Here is a 13,099-nt window from a genome sequence, read left to right as displayed (position 1 = left end):
ACCGGACTAGTTGACACAACCGGTAATATATACACTAGGCCTAGTTACAACTAAGCAATTTTAATGGCTATTAGGTCTTTTTTTATTTTGTATCACGTGGCATACGTGAGATGGATTATGTTCTGCCTTCAAAACTGAAATCGCCAATACACTTATGTGCCACAGTAATATGCTGAATGTTATAAGACATGTTAACGGAGAAACCGAATCAACTGCTAACGTGACATTTTACTGACTAGCAACAAATTATGGGTAAATAAAAGTCAGTAAACTTTTCTTACCTGTGAAATAATCATTCAATTTACTCTTGAAGAATTCCTGTGCCCATTCTTGCATTTATAAGCTGCACAACGTAGAATTATAAAGATAACGAACGAAAAAAAATCTCTGCATGGACACTAAACACCCACTCAATTCCCGCGGTTCTCGGGTGACTGAAGTCTGATGATGCCAGCAGCGCCGACCTGGTGGTCGTACACCAAACTACGTAGTCATAGGACAGGATAAAGATAACCTCTGCAGTTAGTATTGACTCCTTATATTCTGCCCTCATTACCTCTGTTTTTTCCAAGATTTTTTAGTTAGTCTCTCTCTCAAGATATATAATTCATTCTATTAAGCAAAATTTCATCAATATTGTAGCATTTTGCTGATCATGTTTCTATCTTTACTCCAAACTAAACAGTCTCCTCCATCTATTTATATATAAATACACACACTGTGTGTGTATGTGCGTGTATTAACACACACCAAGCATACAAATTCTACGTCACATGAATGATTTAAGAATAGTGAATCGTTTAATCGGATTGTCAGTATTTGGCACCTTATAAATCTTTCATAAAATGAAAAATATGGAAAATTAGTAAATGGGTTACTGAATATGGAAAATTAGTAAATGGGTTACTGAATATGGAAAATTAGTAAATGGGTTATTGATGTGTTAATATGGAAAATTAGTAAATGGGTTACTGATTTGTTAATATGGAAAATTAGTAAATGGGTTACTGATTTGTTAATATGGAAAATTAGTAAATGGGTTACTGATTTGTTAATGTGACCTGAAGTCACATCGACCAGGGTCATCGACAACAGTGAAGGGAAAGAGAGGCAAAGAGAAAGCTTGCAAACTTGCAACTGTTAAATCTAATTCATTCCATGAATAGAAGGTAATTCCCTTTCACTCAGCATTTACTGGTGGTAACAAGCAAGGTTTTACTTGGGCGCTTTTGAAATATTAATTTCGTCAAATAATCTCGCAAAATCGTGTGTGAAACTGCTTTTCTAAAGAGAAAAGGATAGTCCACTTATACGTTCCTATAACGGGAAACACACAGATACACACTCACCCACATACATGCTTGCGTATATACACACACATATATATATATGTATATATGTTTATATATAATTATATGTATATGTACATATATACATGTATGTATATACATACACACATACATATATATGTATGTGTGTATGTGTATATATACACATATATGTATGTATGTATGTATTAACATCTATTTATATATATGCATATATATATATATATATATATATATATATATATATATATGTGTGTATACATTTAACATCAAGCTGTTATCCTAACAAGGTAGCTCTTGAGGAAACTTAAAGACAACGGTCACTGCCACAGTCATGTTTCAATTGCTGAATCACGGACGAATCCGGTCTATAGAAAAACCTTAAAAATATTATCCATTCATACAGCTTATATCATCTCTCTACGCAAACGCTACCATTCAACTCGATCTTGCAAGCACTCCCACTTTCTGGTTATTAAGACCTTTCCTTTTAATGTCTCTTCCTCTCCATCCATCTAATACTTTCTAGATCAGTGGTTCTCAACCCTTTTTGGCCCGTGAACCCTTTCACCATAAGTCAGAATGTCATTCCTCCCCCCCGCCCAACCTCTTTCCAAAATTGTCTGCCTCAAAAGGAGCATTCCAAATAATATGCAACAAAATACTAACACAAACACACAAGCTAGCGGAGAGAAAACCCAGCATGACCTCTCAGTAGTGTGGACCAATGCACACTGCGTTTTGTGTGGTCCTGGAGCCAGTTTGAGCCTACCAATCTGTGGTCACAATTTCCCCCCTGAAACTCTGAGGGGGAAATTTCCCCCTGGTTGAGAACCGCTGTTCTAGATCTTTCTTTCCTCTTCCCCCTACCCCCAACACTTCTAGACTACGCACTATTGGCTTTCATCTATTTACATGGATAAAATACTTCAGTTCATTGTCCCATGAGCTCTGTAACACTAAGCTTTTACCAGTTGTATGTATGTGCATTTTCACAACCTTACAATTCTTCTACAGAAACATATAATACCAAAACTTCATCTCAACACCTAAAAAATTTTTCTCTTATTTACATTGAACATCAGCACTTTGCTTCCAAAAAGGATAATGGGCTCAACAATCTCCCAGTATTTTGAACACTCCGTGCGACCTACTCTGTAAGTCACCTCTTCTCTCATCTTACCTTTTGAATTAAAGGCTTCCATTCATCAATCTTCCATATCAGCATTAATTCTCCAGACACATTTCTGCAAGAATTTCTCCTTACTGATTTACTTCAGGAACTCCATATCTAACAACGATGCAGTCTTCTCTCTCTGCCACCTGTCTTTGCTCTTGAATCACATGTCTCTCATATTCTCAAAAAAGCAGAGAGAGAGAGAGAGAGAGAGAGATTGGGCATTTTTGATAAAAAGTGTTTAATTCTGATGTTAGGAGGGAGGAGGACAGGAAGTCCTAAAAATCACAAATAAGATATCGTAATATTCACGAAACATAGTAAGTGCTAAAAAAAAAAAGTAAAAAATGCACCGAAGTTTCTTTGGCACAATCGAGTTTTCTGTACAGCCGCTACAGCGTATAATCAAGGCCACCGAAAATAGATCTATCTTTCGGTGTTCTCGGTATAAGTCTGTATGGGCCACGGCCCATGAAACTTTAACCACGGCCCGGTTGTGGCCTGTCCTATATCGTTGCCAGACGCACGATTATAGCTAACTTTAACCTTAAATAAAATAAAAACCACTGTGTCTAAAGGGCTGCAATTTGGTATGTTTGATGATTGGAGGGTGAACGATTAACATAAAAATTTGCAGCCCTCAAGCCTCAGTAGTTTTTAAGATCTGAGGGCGGACAGAAAAAGTGCGAATGGAAAAAAGTGCGGACAGAAAAAGTGCGGACGGACAGACAAAGCCGGCACAACAGTTTTCTTTTACAGTAAACTAAAAAGGTGAATGGAACAGTATACGTGACGGAGTTCGACACAGTGCTGATGAGTTATCTGGGTGGGTGTATGAACTGGCAAGTGATGAGGACATTTTCTGCGCATGGGGCTCTTCCTTAAGGATTATCAGTTACAGTAGGAACTGTACGAATGTGGCCGTGACTGCTGTTTTATACTTTCATTATATATATATATATATATATATATATATATATATATATATATATATATATATATATATATATATATATATATGTGTGTGTGTGTGTGTGTGTGTGTGTGTGTGTTGTGTGTATGTATGTATGTATGTATATATGCATATATATATACTTATATATATAAATATATATATATATACATACATATCTCAGATAAAATCATTAAACCCTTATAACTACAAAGAAATCAACAATAGTTTTGTCTACAACATATGTTTTTACAAACAAGTTGGCCGTCACGACGTTACTTGGTAAACTGAGGTTCGTTTTTCTCATTTCTGAAAATAGACTCAGCCCCCTCCCCCCCCTCCCCTCTCTCTCTCTCTCTCTCTCTCTCTCTCTCTCTCTCTCTCTCTCTCTCTCTCTCTCGGGAAAGAGAGTGTCTGAGAGGCTACAAATTTTTCCAGTGGCCAGCTGAGAAAGAACGATCATTCCACTGAATGGACGTCTCTCTCTCCCTTCGTCGCCCTTGAAGAATCAGACAACTTGACAACTTTGGCTGTATCGTGGCAAAGGGAGAAGCGGGATCCCTTTGGCTTACCTGAAAATCTAACTTGGATTCCCCTAAAGACCTCGTTCATCCTTGACACGCGCTCACGCCGCAGGACGAGGTATCAAAACCCAAGTATCTTCTCTATATAGAATAGAAGGCACCGGAGCAAATTAGGCTGTTATTTTAGGTATATATCATGTTTGACTTTGTCTATTTTTCACGAACTGGTCTTGACGTTCGTTTATTTCTTTACATTCTTTATTTCCTACTGTTAAACCCTCATGTAGTGTAGTGGAATGGAATGGAAAGTAAAATTTAGGCCGAAGGCTAAGCACTGGGACCTATGAGGTCGTACAGCGCTGAAAGGGAAATTGCGAGTAAGTAGTTTTGAAAATGTGTAACAGGAGGAAAACCTCGCAGATCCACTAAGATAACTGTTAGGAGAGGGTGGAAAGTAAGATGGGAGAAAAAGAATATGAACGGAGATACAGCATAAGGGAATGACTGGGGTTGCAGCTAGGGGCCGAGGGGAAGCTGCAAAGAACCTGAAGTAAATGCCTACAGTGCACCGCGTGAGGTACACTGACGATACTAACTTCCTACGGGGAAAAAATGGTTGCATTCTCAGCTCATAACTGAGGAGTCAGGATGGAATGAACTAAACTTCTTCGCTTTAATTCATCGTGCTTCTGCTGGTTTGAGCTGTGAATTTCATACCTAGTAGTGAGGCAACTGTTCTTGGTCGCAGTTTGAGAGAGAGAGAGAGAGAGAGAGAGAGAGAGAGAGAGAGAGAGAGAGAGAATAACTGACATTTGCGATCAGCGGTCAGTTAAATAGCGTACCACCGTAAAATTACAAGCGACAGTGCCCCTTTTGGTAATAACAACAACAGTAAATAGCAGAGATATTGCCAGTTGTTATAACAAATGCAAGTCCAATAACAACAACGACATTAAATAGCAGAGATATTGCCAATTGTTACAACTGCAAGTCGAACAACAACAATAGTAAACACCAGCCATATTGCCAGTTATTATAACAACTGAAAGTCCAATAACAACAACAGTAAATAGCAGAGGTATTGCCAATTGTTATAACAACTGGAAGTCGAATAACAACAATAGTAAACACCAGCCATATTGCCAGTTGTTATAACAACTGCAAGTCGAATAACAACAATAGTAAACACCAGCCATATTGCCAGTTGTTATAACAACTGCAAGTCGAATAACAACAGCAGTCAAAAGCACAGATATTGCCAGTTGTTATAACAACTGCAAGTCGAACAACAACAATAGTAAAACCAGCCATATTGCCAATTGTTATAACAACTGCAAGTCGAACAACAATAATAGTAAAACCAGCCATATTGCCAACTGTTATAACAACTGCAAGTCGAACAACAACAATAGTAAACACCAGCCATATTGCCAATTGTTGTAACAAATGCAATTCCAATAACAACAACAGTCAGAAGCAGAAACATTGCCAATTGTTATGACAAGTGCAAGTCGAACAACAACAATAGTAAACACCAGCCATATTGACAGTTGTTATAACAACTGCAAGTCGAATAACAACAGCAGTCAAAAGCACAGATATTGCCAGTTGTTATAACAACTGCAAGTCGAACAACAACAATAGTAAAACCAGCCATATTGCCAATTGTTATAACAACTGCAAGTCGAACAACAATAATAGTAAAACCAGCCATATTGCCAACTGTTATAACAACTGCAAGTCGAACAACAACAATAGTAAACACCAGCCATATTGCCAATTATTGTAACAAATGCAATTCCAATAACAACAACAGTCAGAAGCAGAAACATTGCCAATTGTTATGACAAGTGCAAGTCGAACAACAACAATAGTAAACACCAGCCATATTGACAGTTGTTATAACAACTGCAAGTCGAATAACAACAGCAGTCAAAAGCAGAAACATTGTCAGTTGTTATAACAACTGCAAGTCGAACAACAACAATAGTAAATACCAGCCATATTGCCAGTTGTTGTAACAACTGCAAGTCGAATAACAACAACAGTCAAAAGCAGAAATATTGCCAGTTGTTATAACAACTGCAAGTCCAGTAACAACAACAGTCAAAAGCAGAGATATTGCAATTGTTATAACAACTGCAAGTCCCATAACAACAACAGCAAAAACCAGAGATATTGCTAATCGAGATGGAACGAATAATTACAGCAAAAACAATGCACATGACTAAGAAAACAGTTCCTTCGTTATCATCGTTTCCTATAAAAATAATCAAAGATCGTCCAGATAAACTTTATTCCCACCACTGTGGGTATCATCTCTTTGCCAGCAATCACCACCGGAAACTATCACTGCCTGCAATATGTTCATTAATTAGTCACAGTCCACGAACCCTGTCTGCAGCTCCGCGCCAATAACTCGGGAGCCCGTGATGAAACCACTCTGTTGTCTTCGTTAAGTAGTGATTAAAAGCCATTAACCTCTAATGAAAACCAAATTACTATTGCTCGCCCAGTTAGGGAGCGCTCGTGTAAGGCGTTCGTCTCAGACGAACAACAGCCGCACTATAATTGTTTGCTTCGGAAACTTCGATGTCTGAGTAATCGCCGCTAAAAGGTCGTCTCTCTTACAATCTCGGTCAGAAATCTTTCAGTTAACGTATAGCGAAAAGGCACCTCTCGTTAAAAAAAAGACAGGACCTCACCGTAAATAACTCTGGGTTGTTAGAAGAGCATCCGATTCTTATGGAAATTAGGCGCCATCATCTTCGTCTCTTAATGAATTGGCCTTTGTCCTTCACATGAACTCCCAGGGAGTAAATGAACAAGCAAACAGATTAGACATAGAACCAACTTGTTGAGAATTACTGATAAAAAAAATGCATGCTCTATTAAAACGCAGAATTAAAGGAAGATTGGAAGGAAAGCAATGAAAAAGGAAAATTTATATAACCCGTTTAATAGCTAATAACTGAGAGGAACGAATAGCAACTGAGATATGAAGATGCATAAATATAAAAACAAGTAAAACATGCGCCGAAGTTTCTTTGGCGCAATCGAGTTTTCTGTACAGCGTATAATCAAGGCCACCGAAAATAGATCTATCTTTCGGTGGTCTTGGTATAATGCTGTATGAGCTGCGGCCCGTGAAACTTTAACCACGGCCCGGTGGTGGCCTGTCCTATATCGTTGCCAACGCTCGATTATGGCTAACTTTAACCTTAAATAAAATAAAAACTACTAAGGCTAGAGGGCTGCAATTCGGTATGTTTGATGATTGGAGGGTGGATGATCAACGTAGCAATTTGCAGCCCTCTAGCCTCAGTAATTTTTAAGATCTGAGGGCGGACAGAAAAAGTGCGGACGGACAGACAAAGCCAGCACAATAGTTTTCTTTGACAGAAAACTAAAAATGATCTCATTTTCAAACGATGAAAACATCTTGAGAATCGAATTTTTCTGATAAAGAAAGAGAAAAAAAGGAATATAAGTCACAGAACGAAAGTAGTCAGTGAACAGCGATTTAACTGATATAAGGCTAAACATAAAGTAACACTTCGGAGTAAGTTTCCCAATGTTGCGACTACCGTTATAGATGCTGTTGGTTAGTAAATTGCCTCTGTTACTAGTACTACTACTACTCATCAATAATAATAATAATAATAATAATAATAATAATAATAATAATAATAATAATAATAATAATAATAATAAAAAGGAAACTACATCTAACAACATCTATGATACTATTTAATATAAAATCTACTGACACCTACACACAGCAACGATTTGTTTATCAAGTAAGCAAACGAGGCAGATCGTCAGGTCATCTCCCAAAGCTGTGAGATCCTTCAACAAATCAAGACGATTTCTAGAGTAGAATCGAGTCAAGCCATTGCCATTTATCTTGAGGGCACGCGCACGTCGTCAACTGCAGCAAGATTAATACCTGTTGACGAGAAAGTGGCCGGACGACCAGCTACGGCTTCAAAGAAACAGTACTTGGAAAAGTTGATCTTTTGGAGAATATCGAGGTCTTTCCACTTCCAGTGTCGAACTACACCGCCTTTTATGAACGTTATCTTGCTATATGGGATTCTTATTCTTCAGTCAAATTATTTTAGATCGAGTCAGGACTGCCTGACAGTTACTCTGTAAATTCTTTAGACCCCGGATGTAAAGAAAAAAAAAAAAAAGAAGAATGAATTTCAGACAAAACGAGGTGGTCTGGTTAGTCCATAATCTTAAACTGTTCCCAGCGTTCTTCGAAGCTGACATGGAAAACTTACAGTAGGGGTCTAAGCCAAAATGATGGGTGTGGTTGTCTATATAGATATTTCAGTATTTGTAGTAATAACCATTATCTCTTAAATCAAAGAGATTTCAAGTGGGATATTCAACAAAAAAATATGGATAATAATTTTCCTCCTGCACTTTACATTCCTACCATCATTAAATTATGGTTTTTGTAAAAATAATAAGAAGGCTTTGGGCCTAAGTGGGTTTATCAACATTCCTGGGATTTAAAATAAATTATACATTTGAAAATGACAGTATGATGTTTTAGCAGAATAAATAGATATAAATGCAATCTTGGATTTCTTTACAGTCCCAGAATTTGTAAAGGAACCTAAAAAATTGGGCATAAGGATATTTGTTAAATAAGTGTTTTTATTTACCTAGATTTCAAAACATCCTCTGGAACCTTAAATCCCAAGAATTTTGATCAAACGAATAGGTCTAATCATATTTTCTAATTTTAAAACAATTCGCCCGTAAACAGTACTGTTACAATCATTAAAGTTGATGTTAAAACAGAAGACAATGTAATACCCACATGCCATGGAAATAACTGTCACCCAAGCTTACGAGAAACAGTAGGCCTACACGAGGGAGATGGAACCAGACCTTTTGGCGGAATTGAATTTTCAAGTCTGTCCACCTTTGCTATAATTTTACTGTTTTTCTAGTGCATGCTTACGAAGAAACTCGTGCCGTTACACTCACATAAACAGATGCATTAAAATTTAAAAGTGCTAAGAAGAAAAAAACTCAGGTATTTAGATACGCAAAAGAGGAAAAATCATACGTACTAAGAGAGAAGACATAAAGTGCCAAAAGAAAAATATCAAATATATGTAAATAGAAGCCTGCTTCCTTTATTCCTCTTGACTGGCCATATAGGTCAATGGTAGCCTTCACCCCGGATTCAAAAATAGTTAGCCAAAGAAGTCTGATTTATGCGGATGAGGTAAGGGACAAACTTTTACATTTTTGACGATAACCGGAGCAGAATTTCAAGACTCTGCTAAATAAAGAACGAGACAAAGAGAGAGAAACAGCAGCATCTATCATTATATAAGGCGATGGCAGATTCACCCAGTTAAAACGCTTTATGATTAACACTGTAATACATAAGGAAGTCTCTTAGGATAGTTTTATGATAGCAATTCCTAGACACGGTCTGAATTTAGAACTCAGCAATTAGGACAAGACCTACGGGATCTTGATAAATAGACCATGACTAACATACGCTGTCCTATGTTGTACCTTTGGTTTCCCTTCAATATTCTATCGTATATATTTGAGGCTGAACAAGACAAAAGGCAATACACGACCGCGAACGAAAGGGCTGACACCACCATATGTTACGTCACCGGGCCAGTAAATAATTGGTGAGGGAGTGATGTGAAATGCAATAGATAGGACAGTAGATGTAAGTGTAAAGTTGGGGCTTTAAAAGATAAATCATCAGTGAAGTGTGGAGTGCTTGATATTTACAAAAAAAAGGCAGTGCTAATGTTGGGAAGTAAAGAAAATCTGCAAAGACTAGAGAAAGAATTTGACAGTATTTGCAGAAGGAGAAAGTTGAAAGTAAAGTTGAGCAAGATTAGGGTTAGGGGGGTAAGTAGAGTACAGAGATGGAATATTGAATATTTGTATGGACAGTAGACGAATGGATGGACGCAGTAGATTTGTACGATGAGATTTGAGAGTAAATAGATAGTATAGTATATTTACTTTCTCTTATTATATATATATATATATATATATATATATATATATATATATATATATATATATATATATATATATATATATATATATATATATATATATATATATATATATATATATATATATATATATATATATATATCTATTATAATATATATATATATTTCTATATACATATATATATATATATATATATATATATATATATATATATATATATATATATATATATATATATATGTATGTATGTATGTATGCATGTAAGTGTATGTGTGAATGGATACACAGACAGAATGACAGAGAGACAGCTAAAGAAACGTTGCTCAGCGGACGTAACATGATGAAATTGAAATCATCAGCTTTTTGTCTCCTGCGGCAAGAATCTTCTTTTCCGCCTTCCAAAAATACCTCCCTTCTACATAACACAATCAATTTGGAGTGAAACCTGGTTGAAGGGATGCTGTCAGATAGACAAAGCGACGAGAGTAAAAGAAAATCACGATATTCTTGTCAACTCTCCCCCCCCTCAGCAACCCTCTCTCTCTCTCTCTCTTCTCTGCTCTCTCTCTCTCTTTATGCAGTAGGTCTTTACGAAAGGTTATGAAGGAAAAATGTTGCCACTTTAATATATGCTTATGCTGAGATACGCCTATTTAAAGAGAGAGAGAGAGAGAGAGAGAGAGAGGGGGTGAGGGGTGATATCTCATTTCAAAAGAATACTATCAGATAAAACAAGAAGCCTCACAGATTACGGAGTAACTTCTATATACGTGGGAAGAATATAAAAAAGAATCTATAGCAACATACAATCCCATTTTATCTATCCCCTACAGAAGTAATTGAAACGATTTCTACTGTAAGCTCTCGTATCTGGTTCGTCATTTCCGAGTTACGGCTCTTTAAATCGCGGAACTCGATCATCCCTGCTTCCCATTGGCGCACGTGGGACAATGAGGAAACACGTCCAATGGGTCTTTTCTCTCATTTGTATGTAGATCTGATTGCTCCCGCCACAGCCAAGCTTTTTCGTAGATGAGATGTTCACGTGATTCTTAAGACATGGAAAGAGAGATAGAGAGAGAGAGAGAGAGAGAGAGAGAGAGAGAGAGAGAGAGAGAGAGAGAGAGAGAGAGAGAGAAGAGAAGGATTCTATTGAGGATTCTATTGTGTCTTCATTGTGAGTCTTTTTAGATGATGTTAGATAATATTTCAGAACAGAAGCTTTTAGAGAGAGAGAGAGAGAGAGAGAGAGAGAGAGAGAGAGAGAGAGAGAGAGAGAGAGAGAGAGAGAGAGGGCTTCTATTGTGCCTTCATCGTGGATCTCTTTAGATAATGTTTCAGAACAGAAGCTCGTTTATTAATTCTAATTATTTTTCTATTTCAGGATAAAGATGTCACCATTATGGTTGGTCGCCCTGAGCTTAGGCCTAGGTTGGCATTCGGTGCATTCGTGTGGATGGCCCTCTGAACCATGCCCACAGTTTTATGTAGACTCGCAACAATATTTAGAACCTGCTTCATCTGTTGGAATACCCAGCACCCCAACATCATGGTACCTGCAGAGACTACTTCCGTCAGGCATACGCCACCCGCCAGCCGCGATGAGAATGAGAAATAACGGGTTCCTCAGGGTTGTACCCAATAGCTACGCAACCCTGGGAGGTTTAGAACCTTTCAGTAATTTCCAGGCCAACAACGACGACGACACCTTCGTGAGACGAAGCCCCCCATCCAAACGAGCCGAGGAAGTCATGACTCTAAGCGGACTTCCGAGCAGACGTGACGGCGAGGACCCGGTGGCCAAGAAGGCTTTGAGCCTCTGGGTCACTTTACACAATCCCCGGACGTTCCTAACTAAGCCACAGGGTTCCATGGCGAGGAGGTTTCACTTAACCTCTGACGAAGACGACGCCGAAGGGAATCGGAAGCGCCCAATTGGCCAACCACTTCGGTGGGGGAGATAACTTGGCTGTAGCCTCTCTAATGGAGCTCATGCTGTCCCTTTTGCATCCGTTTAAGAAAAATCGCGTATCACTTCATTTTTGTTTAAGAAAGGCAAAGACATAATTAGTGCATAAACTATTTTTTTTTTTGCCTTATAGACACTACTAATATCATTATTATTATTAAGCATTTAGAGAACATTTTACATAGAATATAGAGAAATAGATTCTGATATCTTAGTTCGAGTGACTGAGATCTAACTATCCACATTCATCTAGGAGCTCTATGTTAAGTATTTAATTTTTGTCATTCGCAGGTGTTTTAAAAAGAAATAGGTTACTATAACAGAGATATTCAAATGATTTTGTCTACAATTTAACTAAAATCATAAATTTGATTATTGGATTCTGGATGTGAGCATAATCTTGTCTTGATAAAGCAATTTAATTATTTGCTGAAATTGTAATCATTCCCGTCACCTAGATCTTGATGTCCATTGGTGATATGATTATTATTATCTAGTTTCCTTAGTAATATCCATCATATATTTCTTTTTTTCATTCTCATCTCCATCATTTCTCTTCCTCTCCACAGCATTTATTCCTTCATTCCTGATGATAAATTTGATTATATAATAATTTGAAGGTTGGGGTTTCCTCAAAATATGTCTCTATGTCGAAAACTGATTTATTTTTTCATGAGAACCCTCAAAGCCCTATGTTTCATACTTCATAATAATTTATGTATAATTGTCACCATTATAAATTTTTTGAACATATAATTGGTTTCAATGAAGCTTGTTTTCAAGGCAAATCTATTATAAATATGAACTCGCAAAAACTGAAGAACGAACACTTTTATTCAGAGCATCCTAAAAGGTGTCAAAATGAGTATTCTGAATAATGGAGCTATGTATTCCTTTTTAGGATTATATATATATATATATATATATATATATATATATATATATATATATATATATATATATATATATATATGTATATATATATATATATATATGTATATATTAATATATATACATATATATGTATATACATATTACTATATATATGTATATATATACATATATATGATATTCAGGCCATCTACATCAAGATATCCAGGAATGTGAGAACGCATGCAAGTCAGCAGTATT

General features: G+C 36.9%; 1 long non-coding RNA gene across 1 annotated transcript in view; it reads left to right on the top strand.

Annotated features, from left to right (window-relative positions):
- LOC136845826 (uncharacterized) overlaps nt 1-12,719 on the top strand; it is a 27,519-nt gene extending 14,800 nt beyond the window's left edge. Inside the window, exon 2 of the long non-coding RNA XR_010855270.1 lies at nt 11,384-12,719. This is a non-coding gene — a long non-coding RNA (uncharacterized lncRNA). The remainder of the gene's footprint in view (nt 1-11,383) is intronic.
- Nucleotides 12,720-13,099: the final 380 nt, after the last annotated feature.

Source organism: Macrobrachium rosenbergii, chromosome 14, assembly GCF_040412425.1.
Source record: "Macrobrachium rosenbergii isolate ZJJX-2024 chromosome 14, ASM4041242v1, whole genome shotgun sequence".
In the NCBI taxonomy this organism is placed as follows: Eukaryota; Metazoa; Arthropoda; class Malacostraca; order Decapoda; family Palaemonidae; genus Macrobrachium; species Macrobrachium rosenbergii.
The sequence above is the reverse complement of the archived record's forward strand: the minus strand, read 5'-3'. Positions and strand labels throughout refer to the sequence as shown.